This window comes from Podarcis liolepis, assembly GCF_965112155.1.
Source record: "Podarcis liolepis genome assembly, chromosome: Z".
In the NCBI taxonomy this organism is placed as follows: domain Eukaryota; kingdom Metazoa; phylum Chordata; class Lepidosauria; order Squamata; family Lacertidae; genus Podarcis; species Podarcis liolepis.
The window spans coordinates 16,093,643-16,114,487 of record NC_139570.1 but is presented as its reverse complement, the minus strand read 5'-3'; the positions used below and the strand labels follow the sequence as shown (position 1 = coordinate 16,114,487).

The 20,845-nt window shown below is 45.8% G+C and overlaps 1 protein-coding gene and 1 long non-coding RNA gene across 4 annotated transcripts in view; one reads left to right on the top strand and one right to left on the bottom strand.

Annotated features, from left to right (window-relative positions):
• Nucleotides 1-20,845, bottom strand: part of LOC310698071 (uncharacterized protein) — a 318,973-nt gene that overhangs the window by 128,332 nt on the left and 169,796 nt on the right. The window lies entirely within an intron of this gene.
• LOC310698119 lies at nucleotides 1,572-20,346 on the top strand. Of its 3 annotated transcripts, none has more exons than XR_014521334.1 (4): nucleotides 1,572-1,767; nucleotides 2,712-2,842; nucleotides 14,822-14,925; nucleotides 19,272-20,346. It is a non-coding gene; the product is annotated as an uncharacterized lncRNA (long non-coding RNA). The 3 variants fall into 3 exon arrangements; XR_014521335.1 differs by lacking the exon at nucleotides 1,572-1,767 and adding an exon at nucleotides 1,788-1,866; XR_014521336.1 differs by lacking the exon at nucleotides 1,572-1,767 and adding an exon at nucleotides 1,809-1,878.

The following is a 20,845-nucleotide window of genomic DNA, read 5'->3' as shown; positions in this document are numbered from 1 at the left end:
TGCCCAGTAGGGGGCCAGTGGGGAGGGTGGTGAATTTCAGCACATCCCCCTGGGTTGCTATGGAACCCTCTGCGTCCCTGGGACCCTTCTCTAGTGCTCAGCTTGGCTGGCTGCTGGCACATCCATTCCATCTATTCCAATTAGTGTGTTGGAATAACATGCTATTAAAATTTTGTTGCAGTAGCTGCCCTCCCTGCTCCCTGAGTCCTCATTACTCATTCGTTTTAAATTTTTCCTTTGACTTGAATGTTGTTCTTTGACAGTTAAGTATATAAGTCACTGATCACATTTCTTTTTGGCTGTTAATGGAGCTTTTCTATAAAAGATGCAACTCAGATCGGCTGCTTACGCTCTAAGTAAATGACAGCTCCTCTAATCAGATTACAAGTAAGAGGGGGAGAAACCCGTTGAGACTTTATTGGGTAACAAGCTGTTTGAGTTTTGATTCTACCAGGAATAGAAATTAACAGTGCTAATAAATGTTCCTGCTAAGTGACTGCATTCTCTGCAAATGGAATATAGAGCCAAAAACACCTTTTTAAAAACTAGATATTTTTTTTTTAAAGATTTTGCAGAATTTAGTTCAATTATGTAGTTTCCTTTTGTGTGCCAGCACTCTGGGTTCAACTTTGTAAAGCAGATGAGTCACAGAGAACTGAGAGTTTTGTGAGCAGAGAAGCAAGCAAAAATAAAATAAAATCATCACTTGAACACGGTAACCTGCAAGCACAACATATTAATCAAATTTTTATAGCTGAACTGTGAGCAAAACGGCACCCTGATGGTTAGAGATGCTTTTCCTCTTTCTCCTTCCTGGAGTTGTTATCTTGATCACTCGAGGGCCTGACAGGATGTCGGGGACAAGTAATGCTAACTTGCATCTATGTCGAGATGCAAAAATGCTTTCAATCACCACCTCCAGAATACGTTTGCACCTTTAAAGAACTCATTTCTTTGCCACCATAGTTGCAAACTGGGTAGCTCTGGGCATTTGTTAGACTTGGAGATGCACTGTCGAAAATTATGGTGTTGCAAACATTTGACACAAATGTTGTGTGGCAATAGTTGTCAGGCACAGAAACCTTCACCTCAGGGGAAAAAAGAAAAGAAATTACAAGGCTACACGAGTGTGTAAAGGCCAGGAAAAAATTACATCTTGCTAAATAATATAGGGATCCTGAATTCAGTAAAGATGGGGGGAGGAAATCCTCTGCTGAAAACTGAAGAAGGTTGATACCGTGTAACAGTTAGAGCCATGAAAATGCTGTTGATTTCTCTTGGGACTGATAATAATTTCAAAAAAAGCAACAACCCTATTATTGTTTGAAACTTTGGAATGGGATTATTAAAGCCATCCTCCCAATTACCAAATTCAACCACCACCCGATGGTGGCTTCCTACGCAATCATTCCCCTGACAATAGTAACTTCAAGTGAAACCTGCAGCACAATGTTGCAGAGTGGCAGGATCCTGTTCAGGATTCCAGCAAGCCATTGCACTTTCCCAAGATACTCCATTCCATCCCTCCTCCCCACCTTTCTATCTATACCCCTGCTCAACAGTCAGTTAGCAACTCATAACAACTATCTGTGCTCAGTCGCCATCAGGCTGTTTAGTGTTTTTTGCTCTATAGAGAGATAAAGAGTCCCTTACCTTTCCTGCCCTGATCTGGCCACAGTGATCCATGCGACAGTAACCTCCAGGCTTGACTACTGTAACTCGCTCTACGTGGGGCTGCCCTTGAAGTTGTCCCAGAAACCCCAGCAGGTGCAGAATGCCACGACGAGGCTCCTTACGGGCTCCTTGCCATGGGACCACATTCTCCCAGTGCTTTTCCAGCTGCACTGGCTCCCGGTGGAGTACAGGGTCAGGTTTAAGGTGCTGCTATTGACCTTTAAAGCGCTTTGTGGCTTAGGAACCTCATACCTATGAGACCACTTCTCCTGGTATGCTCCACAGAGGACCTTAAGGTCCATAAATAGCAATACTCTAGAGGTCACAGGCCCTGAGGAAGCCTCAACCAGGGCCAGGGCCATTTCAGCACTGGCTCCGGCCTGGTGGAACGCTCTGTCTCATGAGACCAGGGCCCTGAGGGATCTGATTTCTTTCCACAGGGCCTGTGAGACAGAATTGTTCCGCCTGGCCTTTGGCTTGGAATCAGGCTGATCCCCTCTCCCTCTTTCCTTTTCCTTCTGTGATGGAACCCCTATTTGGGGACTTCCCTGGCTTTTTTCTGGCCCACATAGGACCAGTCTGGAATAGCTGGCCTTGACGTTTTCTCCCCCCCCAACAGTTTTTGATCTGGGCTTCCACTGAAATGAGGCTGCATTTTAAGTTGTACTTTAATCCTGTTTTTAAGTTGTATTTTAATCAATTGTTTTTATACTTGATGTTAGCCACCCTGATGCCAGTCTTGGCTGGGGAGGGTGGGGTATAAAAATAAATAAATAAATCTTGGGGTCAGCTGCACTTCCAGATTTGAGAGGGCCACAGGACAAGATACCTAGAGCACTGGCGGAGGAACAGGGGTGTGGAGGGAACGCACCGCCCCCAGTGGCAGAATCCCGGTGGGGTGCCATCGCAGGATGCACACCATGCCCCTGTGGGCTGCATGCCACGCCCCCAGGACGCAAGCCAGCCATGCCTTCACCTGCTTTCCCCCCCCCCCCGAGCTTGAAGCTCCTCCACTGACTCCACCTCTGTTCCTTCAGTCTAGGCACTTGTCTTCTCCTCCAGACCCATCCAAAGTGACCACCGGGAGACAGTGCAAGGCAACTGAATGATGCAGCTCTATTTCCCTACTATGGTCCCTGTCACACCTGTCGCTCTTCTTTTGGGTTGGGTATGTGGATGTTTTGCTTTCTGTTTGATTGTCATTATTTGCAGTGCTGTTTAGAGCAGGGGTGGGCAGCATGAAGGGGCAGTGCTACACACCTGACCTGCCGGCAGCAGGTTCACCATTGTTTACCAGATTTTCTGTTGCATACCATTTGACCCAACCTGGACCTTTCAGTCATCATCTGACACCCCTTCTTCATGTGCCTCCTCCGCCAGACGGGTGGCAACACAAGATTGGGCCTTTTCTGTGATGGCTCCCCATTTGTGGAATGCTTTCCCCAGGTAGGCTTGCCTGGCACCTTCATTACATATCTTTAGGCACCATAAAAAGACATTCCTAGAATCTGGATAGCTGAGTTGGTTAGAGCTTGGCACTGATAACACCTAAGTTGCAGGTTCAATCCCCGTGTGGGACAGCTGCATATTCTTGCATTGCAGGGAGTTGGACTAGATGATCCCCAGGGTCCCTTTCAACTCTACAATTCTATGATTCTCCTCTCCCAGGCCTTTGGCTAATTAAACAACAACAACAACAGGGAGGGGTAGTGCAGTTGGGCTATTGGTGGAATCCAGAGGTGCCAAATTCGAGCCGTTGGTGCATCACTGCTGCTTCTCCCTCTTCCTCTCCTTTCTGGAAAGTAGTAGCAAGTTCACTGCTGGGGAAACTATTTGCATGGCAGAATACCTCCTCACTGACCTTCCTGGTTTCTAGGTAGATAAGGATATTGTGTATCATTGCTCTTGTTGAATTTTGCTGTTGGCTGCCTTGTGCATCTCATCGTCAGGAGAGAACAGACAGGATACAAAGAGTGTAATAAACAATACCCTGTTACTTAGCTGAACTGCCGCGTGGCCCCAGTGTAGTTTTGATGAATCCTAGCCTTGAAAAAAGAAACAGTGGGAAATGGGTGGAGGCAGGGGAGGAACTGAAAATATTTATAATTACGGATATTCAGCTTTCCTGGCTGACCATAAGCACAGAAAATCTAACCATATTTCCTGCGAGGGAAGTGGATCCTCAAAGGAACTTGCCTCTTTTATATCCGCAGGGTGGCCTGATTCTTGAAAATGCCACAGTTGTGCTAAACACGATTTGAGATTGCATATGAGGGAGGAAGCAGTGATAAAGGACTTCTCATGCCATAATGAGAACCAGTCGCAGGGCTCCATTTTATTCGTCTCAAATGCTTCAGAAAATTGGATTTTTATTAAGTTTTTGCACCTTAATTTCCTCTCCCCACATTCCTACAAAGGATTATTACATAAAACACTGGTTTAAAAGCTGCTGCACAGCCGGAAGGAAGACAGTCTGTGCAGTTCAAGATGTTTTATTGGTTTCTGTGAACATTAGGCATGGTGTTCGTACCGGCCACCTACCAGCAGACCGAGACAAGGAAAAAATTAAGTCTATGTCGCAGCAGTAATAATTAAAAGGCTTAGCAGCATAACTTTCCATCCCCTCTCCCCTCTGACCTTAGGTTTAAACTCTCTCCCCCCCCCCCCCAGGTTTGCTTATCTCTATTTTTTTTTTTTTTGTCACTACTTTCAATACCCTTCCTTGTTCCTATTCTTTTCAACTTATGGAAAGCTTAATTAAGTTTAAGTCACCTTTGGTGTCCCTTTTAGATCTTGAGTTTTTGTTCCCCTCCTTTTTTTTAGGGTCGCTTTAAAGCTTTTTCCAAACTCTATTTCATATAATATAGAAAACTAGTAGTTATTTTTTTTCCAACAGCTGCTGGCCAAGCCATCATTTTTTTAAAAAACTGGGTTGTTGGTTAAAAACCCCGGGTGGTCACTTCGTGTTTGATCATTGGTTTGATCATGATTAGATTGAAAAAATTATAATATAATATAATATAATATAATATAATATAATATAATATAATATAATATAATATAATATAATATAATATTTATTTGAAATCTGTACGCCATTTCATTGTCAAAACCTCTGAGCAGTTTACAGAGAAAATTACCTATATTCATTTATGAAACATGGAACAGCCTGAAGCAACTGAACCATAAAAACATCACAAAAAAGATTGGGGCTGAAGTAAGTCCCACGGAATTTCTGAGAGGACATGTCTAGAATCACACTATCAACCTAGTACAGTCATACCTTGGGTTAAAGACGCTTCAGGTTGAGCATTTTCAGGTTGCGTTCCACAGCGACCCAGAAGTAACGGAATGGGGTACTTCCGGGTTTGGCCACTCGCACATGCGCAGACGCTCAAAATGACACCACATGCATGCGCAGATGCGGTGAATTGTGACCCGCACACGCGCAGACGCAAGTTGTGTTCTGCTCAGGATGAAACGGGGCTCAGGAACGGATCCCGTTCACATCCAGAGGTACCACTGTAGTGCTTGAGTGAAATGTCTGTCTGCTAAGGGAAATAGACAGTGCATATCAATATTGCATATAACACATGCATGTTTGCACATGGATGCGTGTGTGTGGATACATACATACATACACCTGCTGAAAATTGCAGAAGATGAAGAGGCAAGAGAAAACGGAGGGAAGAAGACAAAGCTTTTGCCAAAGCTTTCTTCCCTCTGGCTCCTGTTCCTGATCACCTCTCTCTTCCGTCCCCTGTCACCTTGAACTCTTAGTACTTCTACCCTACTTTCTGCTCCTCCCATTTCTTCTCTTCCTTTCCTTCTCGGTGGCTTTGAAACCTATCTTTCAATTCACACTTCTCAGAAATTTGCAGTTATCTAAGTAAAGGGTACAAAACATACACATTTTAGAAGGAAGTATGCATACAAGTGCATATATTAATGAAAATAACTTGTAAAAATGCAGTATGTTAGGGGGGGTTGCTTGTATGAATGAGCATATTAGCAGTATGGGTCAAATAAAGTAATAAATCTGTTCCTCCCATTCCTCCCAAAGAGCCCCCAGGTGGCAAATGCAAAAATGTTAAAACAATAAAAGTAAAATAAAACGAACTTCTTCAAAACATTTGAAAATCACATATCCTCACAGGGAGCTGCCACTAAGAAGGCCCTACTATGACTCAGTGCCAGCCAGGCTGCAGCCAGTGCAAGCACCACAGACAAGGCCTCACAATAAGGCCTGAGAAGGTTGATATTGTGCTCCTTTAGGTATATATGAGGAGAAATGAATGTTAATGAGGACATTTTAAAAATGCAAACTGCTGCAGAAATGTGGAGAACCAAATTTAAGATTAAAAAAAGAGAAACAGAGAAATCAAAACTTACTAATTCATCAATTGCTTTTTATGAGTAAATATCCCCATTTAAAATGCCATTTAAAATGGTAGGCTAGCATACCAATCCATAATTATATTTGCATACAAATGAACACTCATTGTGGCATTCCAAGGCTTGTGCTCCTACTCAATAGTAAATGCCCCTGCTGCGTGTCATTTGTCTTTTGTTCTGTCTCCTGTTGCCCTTTTGTAGCCATGTTTGTTATTGTTTCTATTATCAGTGAATTGTTTGTAATATTTGCAGTTACTTTAGAAAAGCTTTAGTGAAGCTGTTGTGTGTGCAAGAAAAGTCTGGAAAGCAATTCATACCATCACCACCACCCCACACAGAGATATGGACATTTAGCAGTCCATCTGGATGCACATTGACCTTTAGTAGGAATGATGGAAATAGGGGTGGAAATGGGTCAGTAAGTAGCATTAAAAGAATTTTGTTTTGAAGCTTATCGCCCTCCAGTTCTAAAGCAATATGCTTTACCCTTTGCTCATTCTTACCTTTCTAAGTATGTACATTTCACCACAGTTATCTCAAGCTCTCCTTATTCGCCCTACATTTTTATGCTTTCATTATTCACTATGGCCCTGTCCAGGCATTCAAAGCCTCACATGGTTAAGATTTGTGCGAGTGGAGAGCTGGGGTGCAGTAACCAGCCTTGTCCTTTGCATTATCTCCCTTCTGCCTGGCCCAACTGTCCTTCATGAGTTGGAGCGTGAAGGTCTGCACTAGAGAGCCTCCTTGACTTATGTTGACTTCCCATGTGACATAAAGCCCAAAGCAGCCTGGGTTCTACATTCCCCAGGAGTGCCTGCTATTTATCTTCACCATCCAAGGTGTGATGAGGGATGGGTGTCGGTGATAAGGATACAGAAGGATAGGTGTTAGGGATTGATTAGCTGCTTGTGCGTAAAAGTGCTCCCTCAGAGTTTGTGCGACCCCACAAACCTCCGTGTGTGACGGAGCTCCTCAGACATGTCTGCTCTAGTCACTAGTAGAGTCCGACAGTGGCTGTCTGCGGAAGCGTTTCCAGCAAAGGAGCTCCTTAACGGAAACGCGTCTCCTGGACTCACGGCGTGACAGTTTCCGGCGAGGTGTGGGTCTCCCTATGGGAGACTCAGATACCTCCCCACTGTTTTCGCTGGAAGCGTCCCTGAGCCCTCCCTCCTGCTCGCATTCCCTCAGAGATCCACTCCTCCCCCTGCTGGTCCCTGCTTCAGCTGTTGAGTCTCTTTCTTCCTCCCTGAGCCCCTCCACCACCTGATGCTCCGATGGCAGTTCCCTGACATCCACCTCCCCTCCAGGGCCCCCCTCACCCCCTCCCATTTCCTCTCCCCTGGGAGGTGAAGGGCTAAAACCCCGAAAGGAATCTTCCTCATCTTCCGACGTCTCGAACAATTCCCTCCATCGATCGTCGTCCTGGCTCGCTGAATCCTCTTCCTCTTCAGAATCTGGGAACCCCTCCAACTCCTCTTCCTCGTCGGTGGTGGCAAAGTATTCCCTTCGGAACCTCGCTACAGGCTGAGGTTTACGTGGGAACCTCTGATGAAAAGTCTCTATTAAAACTTCGTCATTGACCTCCTCTGCCCTAACCCAGGTGTTTTCCGACTCCGGTTCCCCTTCCCACATTACCAAATACTCTACTTGATCTACCTTCCACCTGGAATCGAGGATCTCCGCTACATGGTAGCTGTGTTCCTTCTCCTCCATTGCTGGTCCCCTAGTGACCCTCCCTTCACTGTCTCCTCTATACGGTGACAGCAACGACCTGTGAAAAACTGGGTGCAGCTTCATGTGGTTCGGTAACCGGAGCCTGAAAGCCACTGGATTGACCTGCTGCATGACTTCAAACGGACCCAGCCTTTTGGGTCTTAATTTTTTACAACCTCCTTTGAACGGCAACCCTTGGGTTGACAGCCACACCCGGTCCCCCACCCTGATGCTTTCACCTTCCCTTCTGTTTTTGTCTGCCTGCCTCTTATATTCCTCCTTAGCCCTGTTTAAGTTGAGTTGGAGCTGGCGATGGATCGCTTCCATTTCTTCAACGAACTGTTCAGCAGCTGGAACGCTCCAGTTCTCCCCTTCCCCCCCTGGGAAGGCTCTGGGATGGCACCCGTGATTAGCCAAAAAGGGGCTCATCCCCGTGGACACGTTCTCTGCATTGTTGTAGGCAAATTCTGCCAACGCCAGCTTCTCCACCCAATCATTCTCTCTGTCATTAACATAACACCGCAAATATTGTTGGCGAACCCCATTTGCTCTTTCCGCCTGCCCGTTGGTTTCTGGATGACGGGCCGTTGAAAAATTAACCTCTACATGCAGTAAGCTCATGAGCTTCCTCCAGAACCTGGAAGTAAATTGTTTCCCTCGGTCTGAAACCACCCTCAAGGGGGCGCCATGCAACCGAAACACATTCTCTACAAACAATTTGGCTGTTTCTTCTGCTGTGACCGCATGTGAGCAGGCTATAAAGTGGGCCATTTTAGTTAACAGGTCTACTACCACCATGATGGCTGTTTTCCCTCTAGACCTGGGCAGATCCGTCATGAAATCTATTGCCACTGCTTCCCACGGTCTTTCAGGTGTGGGCAGTGGTTCTAATAAACCAGCCGGCGCCCGCCTCTCCCCCTTGGCTCTTTGGCATTGTTCACACCCTCTCACATACTCCCGCACATCTTCCCTGACCTTGGGCCACCAAAATTCCCTGGTAACCAGCCACATGGTCTTGTGTTGCCCAAAATGCCCTGCTGTGGGGTTATCGTGCAGCTGCTTGAGTACCTTCTCCCTCAATTCCCCTTCAGGTATATATAACGCTCCCTTATAATACAATGCCCCGTTTCTCTCCTCAAAACCACCGGATTCGTCTCCCTCCCTCCTGAGACCCCTGAGTTTGTCCTGGGCGTATGCATCATGCACCGTACCCTCTACCAATTCCCTTTGCCCCACCAAAGTCGCCCCACACACCCAGCGGTCCTCTGGAATGATATGGGTTTCTTCGGGTGCTCCCTCCCCCTCCAAATATTCAGGTTTGCGTGAGAGAGCGTCCGCCCTAACATTCTCTGGGCCTGGCACGTAACAAATCTCAAAGTTAAATTTGGAGAACTCCTGGGCCCATCTCAACTGCCTTTGGTTGAGCACTCGCGCAGTTCTCCAGTACTCTAGATTTTTATGGTCCGTGCACACTTGCACCTTATGTTGTGCACCAACTAGCAGATGCCTCCATCTCCGGAACGCCTCATGAATAGCAAGAAGTTCTCGGTCGTACACCGTGTAGTTCCTCTCGGATTTGCTCAGCTTTCGCGAAAAGAAGGCACACGGTCGCCACTCTGACTCCTCCTTCCCCGGCTGCAGAAGAAGCACCGCCCCTATGGCTCTGTCAGATGCGTCTGTTTCAACCCTTAGCTTCTTTCGTAAATCCACATGCAGAAGTTGTTCTTCAGAGGCGAAGGCCCTTTTCAGCTCCTCAAACGCTCGCTCCGCCTCCGCCGTCCATACAAACTTCTTTTTACTGCTGAGACAGTCAGTGATGGGCGCCGTCAGGTGGGCGAAGTTGCGGATGAACTTACGATAAAAGTTTCCAAACCCTAGGAACCTCTGCACATCCTTCTTGGTTTTGGGTGTTTTCCATTCCAGCACTGCCTGTACCTTGCCGGGATCCATGGCCAATCCCTTGTCTGACAGGCGGTACCCCAGGAATTCCACCTCCTTGGTATGGAACCGACACTTCTCCAGTTTCACCCACAGCCTGTTGGCTTGCAGTCTGCTCAACACTTCTCTGACGTCTCTCACATGTTGCTCCTCATTCTCCGAATACACCAACACATCATCTAGGAAAGCAACGCAATTCTTGTAGAGCAAAGGGCCCAGTACGTGGTTCATAAAAGATTGAAAACACGCTGAGCCTGCTTGTAATCCAAATGGCATAACGAGGTATTCAAATGCCCCCAAAGGGGTAAACATGGTGGTTTTCCATTCATCCCCTTTCCTTATGCGTATCAGGTTGTACGCCCCCCTTAGATCCAGCTTTGTAAAGATCTTTCCCTTCCTCACCCTGGTCAAAATATCATCAATCCTGGGCATAGGGAAAGCCACTGGTTCAGTCACTGCATTTAACCTCCTAAAGTCACATACAAGTCTCGGCTTGTCCGCGTTTTTTTTGTCCACAAAAAACACTGGGCTACCCCCTGCTGCTTTGGACTCTCTGATGAAGCCTCTCTTCAGGTTCTTGTCAATAAACCCTCGCAACTCCTGCATTTCTCTGTCTGACATGGCATACAACTTGCCCACGGGAAGCTGTGCTCCAGGGAGTAAATTGATCTGGCAATCAAAGGGCCTATGAGGTGGTAGTTGGTCAGCTTCCTTCTCGCTGAACACGTCGCTGAGGTCTGCATACTGTGGTGGTACCTTCACCTTCTCCATTACTTCAGTCCCTGCTAGGGTGGCTTGGGCCCCTGCTGAACCCTTTTCCCCTTTGCAGTGTTCTAAGCAATGTGCTGAACCAAAGGACACCACTCTTTGATGCCAGCCAACCAGCGGATCATGTAGAGCTAGCCAGCTCATTCCCAAAATAATGGGAGCGCCTCCCAGGGTGGCCACATTAAACGCTATCAGTTCTGTGTGCCTTGCCACCCTCATTATCATTGGGACAGTCTGCAAGCTGACTCCTCCTCCCAACAACTCCCTGCCATCAATCGTGGTCACCTGCAGGGGGTTGCTTAAAGGGATAGTCTGTATCTGGTGTTCAGCAGCAAACTCCTTGCTCATAAAATTGCAGGAGCTGCCTGAGTCCAATAGCGCCTTTATTTTTAGGGGGTGCCCATTTTGCAGCTCTAGCGACACTTCAATCACTAGAGCAGGTCGAGGAGCTTCTGGCACGGGCACTTTCACTGCTCTTTGGCCTGGCTGCAGTGCCCCGATTGTGGCAACCAGGCGTTGGCTTTTACCTGCTCCGTTCCCCCCTGTTCTCCCCCCTCAACAGCTCCCACCATCCCTTGCCATTCCTTCCTCTGGGGGCAGACTCTGGCAAAGTGGCCTGGCTGTTGGCAGAGATAGCATTTCCGGGCGCCCTTTCCCTCCTTCTTAGCCCCCTCGCTGGTTTTTGAAAATGCATGCGCGCGCGCTGTTCCGATTTCCATCGGCTCTGCCGGCGGGAAAGCTGGCTCAGGAATGTCTGGAATGCGGAACTCCTTCCAACGTTCCCCTCTCCCTTCCCGCCTCTCCAAGGCTCTTGCCTCCTGCCGCGCTCCTATGGTCAGCGCAGATTTGGTCAGCTGATCCATAGACCCCGCCCTGGGGCTCCGTGACAGCTCGTCTTTCACCGCCGAAGAAAGACCTTCTTCAAATAGCATCTGAATGGGTGGCGCCGATAAATCCCACCCCAGTCTGTGAATCAGCATGGTAAACTCAGTCCAGTACTCACGGACAGATCGACTTCCCTGCTTGCAAGCCATTAGCTGTCTGCGCACCACCCCTTCCTCAATATCGCTGGAAAACATGATATCCATTGCACGAAAGAACTTCATCGTGTCCTTTAGTACGTCATTGTGCGTTGCCATTAGGGGTCGAACCCAGTCTCTCGCCCCTTTCTCAAGATGCCCAATTACGAAAGCAACTCGCGATTCCTCATCAGGGAACTCATCGAACTGCACATTAATGGCATATTGCATCTCTGTCCTAAAGGCATGGTAATCCTTGGGGTCCCCCCCAAATTTCTGCACCAATCCTGGTACCTTTCTGGGGAACTGAGTGGCTCTCCCCTTCTTGTCTGCATCCTGAGCCCTTCTCTCCTCCAGCCTCGCCGTCTGCAGCGCCAGTTGGACCTCCAACGCTCGGTATCTATCTTCCAAGCTTGGACCAGCTCCAGCCCCCGCTCCTCCGGTTCCGGTTGGTTCGCTCATGATGCTTTCTCTTGCACAGGCAGCGTACAGAGACTGTCGGACTGCTGTTAGGGATTGATTAGCTGCTTGTGCGTAAAAGTGCTCCCTCAGAGTTTGTGCGACCCCACAAACCTCCGTGTGTGACGGAGCTCCTCAGACATGTCTGCTCTAGTCACTAGTAGAGTCCGACAGTGGCTGTCTGCGGAAGCGTTTCCAGCAAAGGAGCTCCTTAACGGAAACGCGTCTCCTGGACTCACGGCGTGACAGTTTCCGGCGAGGTGTGGGTCTCCCTATGGGAGACTCAGATACCTCCCCACTGTTTTCGCTGGAAGCGTCCCTGAGCCCTCCCTCCTGCTCGCATTCCCTCAGAGATCCACTCCTCCCCCTGCTGGTCCCTGCTTCAGCTGTTGAGTCTCTTTCTTCCTCCCTGAGCCCCTCCACCACCTGATGCTCCGATGGCAGTTCCCTGACAATAGGCATTGGCTATCCCTGCAGTAATCAGGGTGGTGGGGAGAACCAGGGCAAGCAAACAGAAACCGAGAGAGAGTGCTTTCAGGCAACCTCTTCTTCTGGCATCCTTTAAGGAATTGCACTCTGTATTCAGAACTCCCTGCCTCTTGTATCCCCTACATGCCAAGCCCGCAGTTGTTGGACATCCTGTAATGAACTGAATGATGGATTTTGTGGGTAAATTGTTTTGCTTGCTGAGTGACTGTCACTCTGTTGTGATGTATATTTACAGGGAACATGTTTGTTTGCCTACAGTGGGGGAGGAGAGGATAAAAGGAAAGAAATCAATTTATATGTGATGGCATAAGACTGCTAATTTTACTAAGTGAACTTAATAGTTCCTGTAAATTCTTCCTGACACCCATTTTGCCTCCTTCAAAAGCTGCTGGATTAAATTGATGGCAGCACACACCACGAAACCAGGCAGCACCATTCCCCCCCCTCCTGCTAGAAACAAGACCATGAAAGGAGTTGAGCAAACTGTGCTAAGTGTGCCAGACTTAGAGGCTACTGTGTAGGGGGTGGGACGGATCCCATTACTTTGCATATGACTCACTTGTCCTTTGACAGGCTCTGGTCCTTGTCACTCAACCTCTTCAAACCCGCATGTGGTCAAACTATACATTACACTGAATTAGGGATGGGCAAATCTACCAGTTTCAATATCTTGAATCCTATGGAGATGTTCCTGAGGGGGTGTTTGGACGAAGAAGAATGTGAAGAACTTGCCAAGTTGGAATTAGGGAACCCTAGGGAGGGTTTACAACAGGGTGAAGGTGACTCTGGGTCACAAGAGATCTCTGATCCCAGGGAGGAACCAAGCACCTGGGAGGCATAGATCTGAACCCAGGGAAGGGACCCAGAAGACTGGTAGTGGTTAGTCCCACCATTCTCCTATCAGACTACTGCCTTCCAGCAAGGAGCTGACTTTGGCTCCTTCAGGAGAGATGACTGAGGGCAAATCTGATATACAACCAGCCTCAACTCTGCCTTTGACACCACAAACACAGGAACACCAGCACTGGCACAAACATCCAGCCCACAAGAAGGAGTATCTGTTTCCTTGCCGAGTCCAGGGACTCCAGTCGCTTGCCATGCCAATAGCTGTGCCTTCCTTGCTCTTCAAAAAGCAGGTGAAGGGAAAGTGTTGCTTGATGGATCCATGTCTTAACTCATGCTTAGCTCATGCCTTTAACCTCTCATGCACCTGATGATTCCTGTACAGTGGCACCTCGGGTTACAAACACATCAGGTTACAAACACTTCAGGTTACAAACTCCACTTACCCGGAAGTAGTACCTCGGGTTAAGAACTTTGCCCCAGGATGAGAACAGAAATCGCACAGCTAAAGTGGTACCTCAGGTTAAGAACGGTTTCAGGTTAAGAATGGACCTCTGGAATGAATTAAGTACGTAACCAGAGGTACCACTGTAATATGTAACAGGCGTACCTCATGTACCAATCTGACCTAAGGATTTAAGCCTTTGCCAGAACTGGAGTCGTGAGTTCAAATTATTCAACTGCAGGACATTTGCTGTCCCGTGTTTCCAGCCTAGGACAAATGGACCAGTGACAGGATTTCTAGGTTCTTTTTCATTTTGTTGTATTCCTAAATTTTCAGGTATGAAGTGGGTCTGAGAGAGAAGAAATAGATGGTGATTGTGTGTATTTGTGTTATCAACAATTGCCAGCTGTTTTTCCTTTTCCCATTATACACTTCTCTAATTCTTATTGAGCAAACTGCACAATATAGCTAGGTTTTCTGAAAAGGGTATTTTTAAAAAGCTAAAGAACGTTAAGATCCCTCAACAAAGTTTTAATCAATTTTTGGCTGAGTTAGATGTGTGTCAACTTATCCATTGTCTTTAAGACGTCCACTATGTTCTTTCACTACCTGCCATCCTAGGGCGGTCAATTACCCTCATACCTTCTGCTGCCATTTAAATCATACATAGGATTGGTCCAGAGAAAGGAAAGTTTTGACAAGCCAAAGGCATTCCAGGCTCTGTGGAACAACTAAAATGGGAAGAAAACTCATTATTTTTGTGAAAGCTGGCAACTGGTTCATAACCTACTGGGCCCTTATTTTTCTCTATGTCACTTTCCAAATAAGGGAAACTTGTAGAGAACCAGTATAATATATATATTTATCTTAATGAATACCAACCAAGATGGTTCCAAATTGTGTGGGAATTTGAAATGCATTGGTTCTAGTTAAAATTTATTCCTTCCAGCAGATTGGTACTGGTTCCACCCAAAAGAAAAACTGATACATCTCACCATTTTAGGTACTGCATATTAAAATGACAAATACATTGGTGCAACTGAGAGATCCAAGCGGTGTTTTTTCTCTCTCTCAACAGAATCTGTTAACAATTGCTATGCTTAACTTGGCTGCGGCTTCTTCTAAAGACAATGAAATGGAAGATATTCATAAGAGATTGTGCAGAAAGAAAGTCATTTCCAGGTGAGCTTAGCAACCTGTCAGATTGTGAGATTTCATATATAGATAAGTTATATGAGTCTGGCCTGGAGAATTATATGGGAGGAATCATAAGATGGGGAAGAGAGGCCTTTCAACCTTGCAATAGAAGGGCAGCATAATCATTAAGGCAAAAGGAAAATGGCATTCTTCATGCGGGAATTGAGGTGGGGGGGGAGGGCTGTCTCTAATCCCCAAAGGAAGTTTACCTGCCCAGACCCTATTGAGCCTATCAAATTTTAATGGGGATATGGTTTAAAAATAAGTTTGCTCACAGTTTCTCTTGCAGCTGATGAAGTGAGTTTCTGTATTTCATATAAATGTTATATGGTCCCTGGAGAGAGGCTGTAGATTAGTGATAGAGGACAAGTCTTGCATGCAAAAGGGCCCAGTTTCAATCCCTGGCTAGAAGGATCAAATAATAGATGAGTTGAAAGCCCTCTAAGCTGGGCTAATTAGACAAATAGCAGCTTGTTAACTTTCTTAAACTTACATTGTTTCTCTGAAACGCGACCTGTTCCCTGCACAAGCCCAGGTAGATAGACAGAACTGGGGGTCTAATGCATAGATAAGCTAGGAGGACAGGTTTGGATTTGTTAGCCACAAGGGGATGTTCTCCCCTTCATGGATCACTGCCTTGCCGTGGCGAAGGGGCTTGAATAACTCAGAGAAGCTATGAGCTATGCCGTGCAGGGCCACCCAAGATGGACAGGTCATAGTGGAGAGTTTTGACCAAACGTGATCCACCTGGAGCAGGAACCGGCAAGCCACTCCAGTATCCCTGCCAAGAAAACTCCATGGACAAAGACAACAGGCATATAAAAGCTATGACGCTGGAAGATGAGCCCCTCAGGTCAGAAGGCGTCCAACATGCTACTGAGGAAGAGCGGAGGACAAGTACAAGTAGATTCAGAGCTGATGAAGCGGCTGGGCCAAAGCCGAAAGGACGCTCAGTTGCGGATATGCCTGGAAGCGAAAGGAAAGTCCAATGCTGTAAAGAAAAATATTGCATAGGAACCTGGTATGTAAGAACCTGGTATGGTAAGTTGGATGTGGTCAAAAATGAGATGGCAAGAATTAATATTGACATCCTGGGCATCAGTGAACTAAAATGGATGGGAATGGGCGAATTCAGTTTGGATGACCATCACATCTACTACTGTGGGCAAGAATCCCATAAAAGAAATGGAGTGGCTCTCATAGTCAACAAAAGAGTGGCAAATGTCAAAAATGATAGAATGATCTTGATACGAATCCAAGGCAGACCTTTTAACATCACAGTAATCCAAGTTTATGCACCAACCACTGGTGCTGAAGAAACTGAAATTGACCACTTCTATGAAGACTTACAACACCTTACAGAAATGACACCAAAGAAGGATGTTCTTCTCATTATAGGGGATTGGAATGCTAAAGTAGGGAGTCAAGAGATAAAAGGAACAACTGGCAAGTTTGGCCTTGGAGTTCAAAACGAAGCAGGGCAAAGGCTAATAGAGTTCTGCCAAGAGAACAAGCTGGTCATCACAAACACTCTTTCCCAACAACACAAGAGATGACTCTACACATGGACATCACCAGATGGGCAGCATCGAAATCAAATTGATTATATTCTCTGCAGCCAAAGATGGAGAAGCTCTATACAGTCAGCAAAAACAAGACCTGGAGCTGACTGTGGCTCAGATCATCAGTTTCTTATAGCAAAATTCAAGCTTAAACTGAAGAAAGTAGGAAAAATCACTGGGTCGTTAAGATACAATCTAAATCAAATCCCTTATGAATACACAGTGGAAGTGAGGAACAGGTTTAAGGATTTAGATTTAGTGGACAGAGTGCCTGAAGAACTATGGATGGAGGCTCGTAACATTATACAAGAGGCAGCAACTAAAACCATCCAAATGAAAAGGAAATGCAAGAAAGCAAAGTGGCTGTCCAACGAGGCCCTACAAATAGCAGGGGAGAAAAGGCAAGCAAAATGCGAGGGAGATAGTGAAAGATATAGGAAATTGAATGCAGATTTCCATAAAAAAGCAAAGAGAGACAAGAAGGCCTTCTTAAACGAGCAATGCAAAGAAATAGAGGAAAACAATAGAATGGGAAAAACCAGAGATCTGTTCAAGAAAATTGGAGATACGAAAGGAACATTTCGTACAAAGATTACCATAATAAAAGACAAAAGTGGAAAGGACCTAACAGAAGCAGAAGACATCAAGAAGAGGTGGCAAGAATACACAGAGGAACTATACCAGAAAGAAATGGATGTCTCGTATACACCAGGTAGTGTGGTTGCTGACCTTGAGCCAGACATCCTGGAGAGTGAAGTCAAATGGGCCTTAGAAAGCATTGCTAATAACAAGGCCAGTGGAAGTGATGATATTCCAGCTGAACTATTTAAAATTTTAAAAGATGATGCTGTTAAGGTGCTACACTCAATATGCCAGCAAATTTGGAAATCTCAGCAGTGGCCAGAGGATTGGAGAAGATCAGTCTACATCCCAATCTCAAAGAAGGGAAGTGCCAAAGAATGCTCCAACTACCGCACAATTGTACTCATTTCACACGCTAGCAAGATTATGCTTAAAATTCTACAAGGCAGGCTCAAGCAGTATGTGGACCGAGAACTCCCAGAAGTGCAAGCTGGATTTAGAAGAGGCAGAGGAACCAGAGACCAAATTGCAAACATGCGCTGGATTATGGAGAAAGTAGAGAGTTCCAGAAAGACATCTACTTCTGCTTCATTGACTATGCAAAAGCCTTTGACTGTGTCGACCACAGCAAACTATGGCAAGTTCTTAAAGAAATGGGAGTGCCTGATCACCTCATCTGTCTCCTGAGAAATCTCTATGTGGGACAAGAAGCTACAGTTAGAACTGGATATGGAACAACTGATTGGTTCAAAATTGGGAAAGGAGTACGGCAAGGCTGTATATTGTCCCCCTGCTTATTTAACTTATATGCAGAATTCATCATGCGAAAGGCTGAGCTGGATGAATCCCAAGCCGGAATTAAGATCGTCGGAAGAAATATCAACAACCTCAGATATGCAGATGACACAACCTTGATGGCAGAAAGTGAGGAGGAATTAAAGAACCTTTTAATGAGGGTGAAAGAGGAGAGCGCAAAATATGGTCTGAAGCTCAACATCAAAAAAACGAAGATCATGGCTACTGGTCCCATCACCTCCTGGCAAATAGAAGGGGAAGAAATGGAGGCAGTGAGAGATTTTACTTTCTTGGGCTCCATGATCACTGCAGATGGTGACAGCAGTCACGAAATTAAAAGACGCCTGCTCCTTGGAAGAAAGGTGATGGCAAATGTAGACAGGATCATTAAAAGCAGAGACATCACCTTACCAACCAAGGTTCGTGTAGTTAAAGCCATGGTTTTCCCAGTAGTGATGTATGGAAGTGAGAGCTGGACCATAAAGAAGGCTGATTGCCGAAGAATTGATGCTTTTGAATTATGGTGCTGGAGGAGACTCTTGAGAGTAGCAAGAAGATCAAACATATCCATTCTGAAGGAAATCAGCCCTGAGTGCTCACTGGAAGGACAGATCGTGAAGCTGAGGCTCCAATACTTTGGCCACCTCATGAGAAGAGAAGACTCCCTGGAAAAGACCCTGATGCTGGGAAAGATGGAGGGCACAAGGAGAAGGGGATGACAGAGGACGAGATGGTTGGACGGTGTTCTCGAAGCTACAAACATAAGTTTGACCAAACTGCGGGAGGCAGTGGAAGACAGGAGTGCCTGGCATGCTCTGGTCCATGGGGTCACGAAGAGTCGGACACGACTAAACGACTAAACAACAAGGGGATATTCTGGAAGAAGTCAGGCCTGTGCAAAACATGACCTGACTGCTTGAGCTTAATAGAGAAGAGGTTTCAATGTGACTTTTAAACTCACTGCTGAGGAAAAAGCAATGGGAGCTAGGGATAAGGATGGGTAGGTATGCCAATTTTAGTTACTTTTAGCTTTTTGTTTTTTTAGTCTTGAGTTCAGTTCTCCACATTTTCACATCAGTTTGCAGTTGTCATTTTTAATTCCTCATGGAAATTCTTCAGTATTTTAGTGCAAATTTCACCCAATATTCACATTTCTACATGCAATTTTGCTTAATATATACAGTTTTGCAATGCAATTTTCACTGCTATATGTATTGTTATGTACATTTTACTCCAACATAAGCATTTTATTTATTTATTTGTTTGTTTGTTTGCTTGTTTATATATACATTATCTGTCTGGAAACTGAATTTTGAATGATGGCTGCGTCAGTTTTTGTATCATTCTGGAAAGTGCAAATTAGGTAATGTAATTAAGTAAGTTTGCCTTTAGATGTGAGCTGAGGATGTTGATTCAGTTTGGACTTAGGCTGAAAATGTTCCTGATCATCCAAATGAAGATGGCTGTGGTGGGGATGTGCTTCTCAACAATTAGTTCTGTGTCTGTTCATTGCCACTCGTCTAGTGATCCCTCAAGGTGGAGGGATATGTCTTGTTATTCCTTGGATCTATAGTTTTTAAAAGTTATGTTTATTGCCATTGAGGGGGGACAACACTGGCTCATAAAATGCATGCCACCAGGGGTGATGTGAACCCTTCCGTTTTTGCTTCTGCTGGGGGCTGTTTGTGATTTATATGACCAAACTATCTCAGAGTTGGCACATTCCCACTAAATGTGAGTTTATTTGGCAACATTCATGAATATTTGGTATGTCTGGTAGAAGGAAGAATCTTGTATTGCAATAAGGAATATATTTTAAGGCATTCATTCTTTTTAAGCTTTTTACAAATATTTTGATTATCTTGCAAGTTTATTCTCCCTGCTGTTAAGTACAGACAGGGTGAACCTACAGCATTAGCAGCAAACTACAATGAGCCCTTCGGAATTCCCCCCCCCCTTTTTAAGGCCACTTACTTTTAAGGAAAGGGCTGGTGCTGCGATTGCAATAACCTCTATGTGATATTTTATATGTACGTATTATATCTGTATCTGTATATATTTAAATTCTACTATAAATGTCTTGCCTTCCATTCAGTGTTACTTCTTCAAATCTTGGAACCCCCTTCTTTTCTCAACTAATAAAACCTGCTATTTAAAAAAACAACAACCCCCAATGCCATCTGTTTTCGGGGAAACTTAATAATTTTAAATATTTATAATTTGCAGTTCTGAAAACAGGCGTGCTTTGACTAACTCTTAAGAACATAAGAAAAGGCTGTTAGATCAAGCCAGTGGTCAATGTAGTCCGGAATCCTGTTCTCACAGTGGCAACCGGATCCCTTTAGGAAGCCTCCAAGCAGGGTATGTGCGCAACAGCACTCTGTGCATCTGTGAGTCCCAGCAACTGGGATTCAGAGGCACACGGTTCCTGCCAGTGGAGGTAGAACTTAGCCACCATGGCTAGCAGCTGTTGTTTGTCCCCATGGATTTGTGCAATCCTCTTTTAAAGCCATTGAAGTTGGTGGGCATCACTGCCTTCTGTGGAAGGGAGTTCCAGAGTTCAACTATGAAGAAGTGCTTTCTTTTGTCTGTCCTAGTGTTATGAGAGAGAGACACAGAGAGAGAATTTTTATCCATTTCTCGATGCCATCCATTCTTTAAAAAACTTCTGTCACTTGTCCTCTTACCTAGGTAAAGTAAAGGGACCCCTGGCCATTAGGTCCAGTCGTGACCAACTCTGGGGTTGCGGCGCTCATCTTGCTTTATTGGCCGAGGGAGCTGGCGTACAGCTTCCGGGTCATGTGGCCAGCATGACTAAGCCACTTCTGGCGAACCAGAGCAGAACATGGAAACGCCGTTTACCTTCCCGCCAGAGTGGCACCTATTTATCTACATGCACTTTGATGTGCTTTCGAACTGCTAGGTTGGCAGGAGCAGGGACCGAGCAATGGGAGCTCACCCCGTTG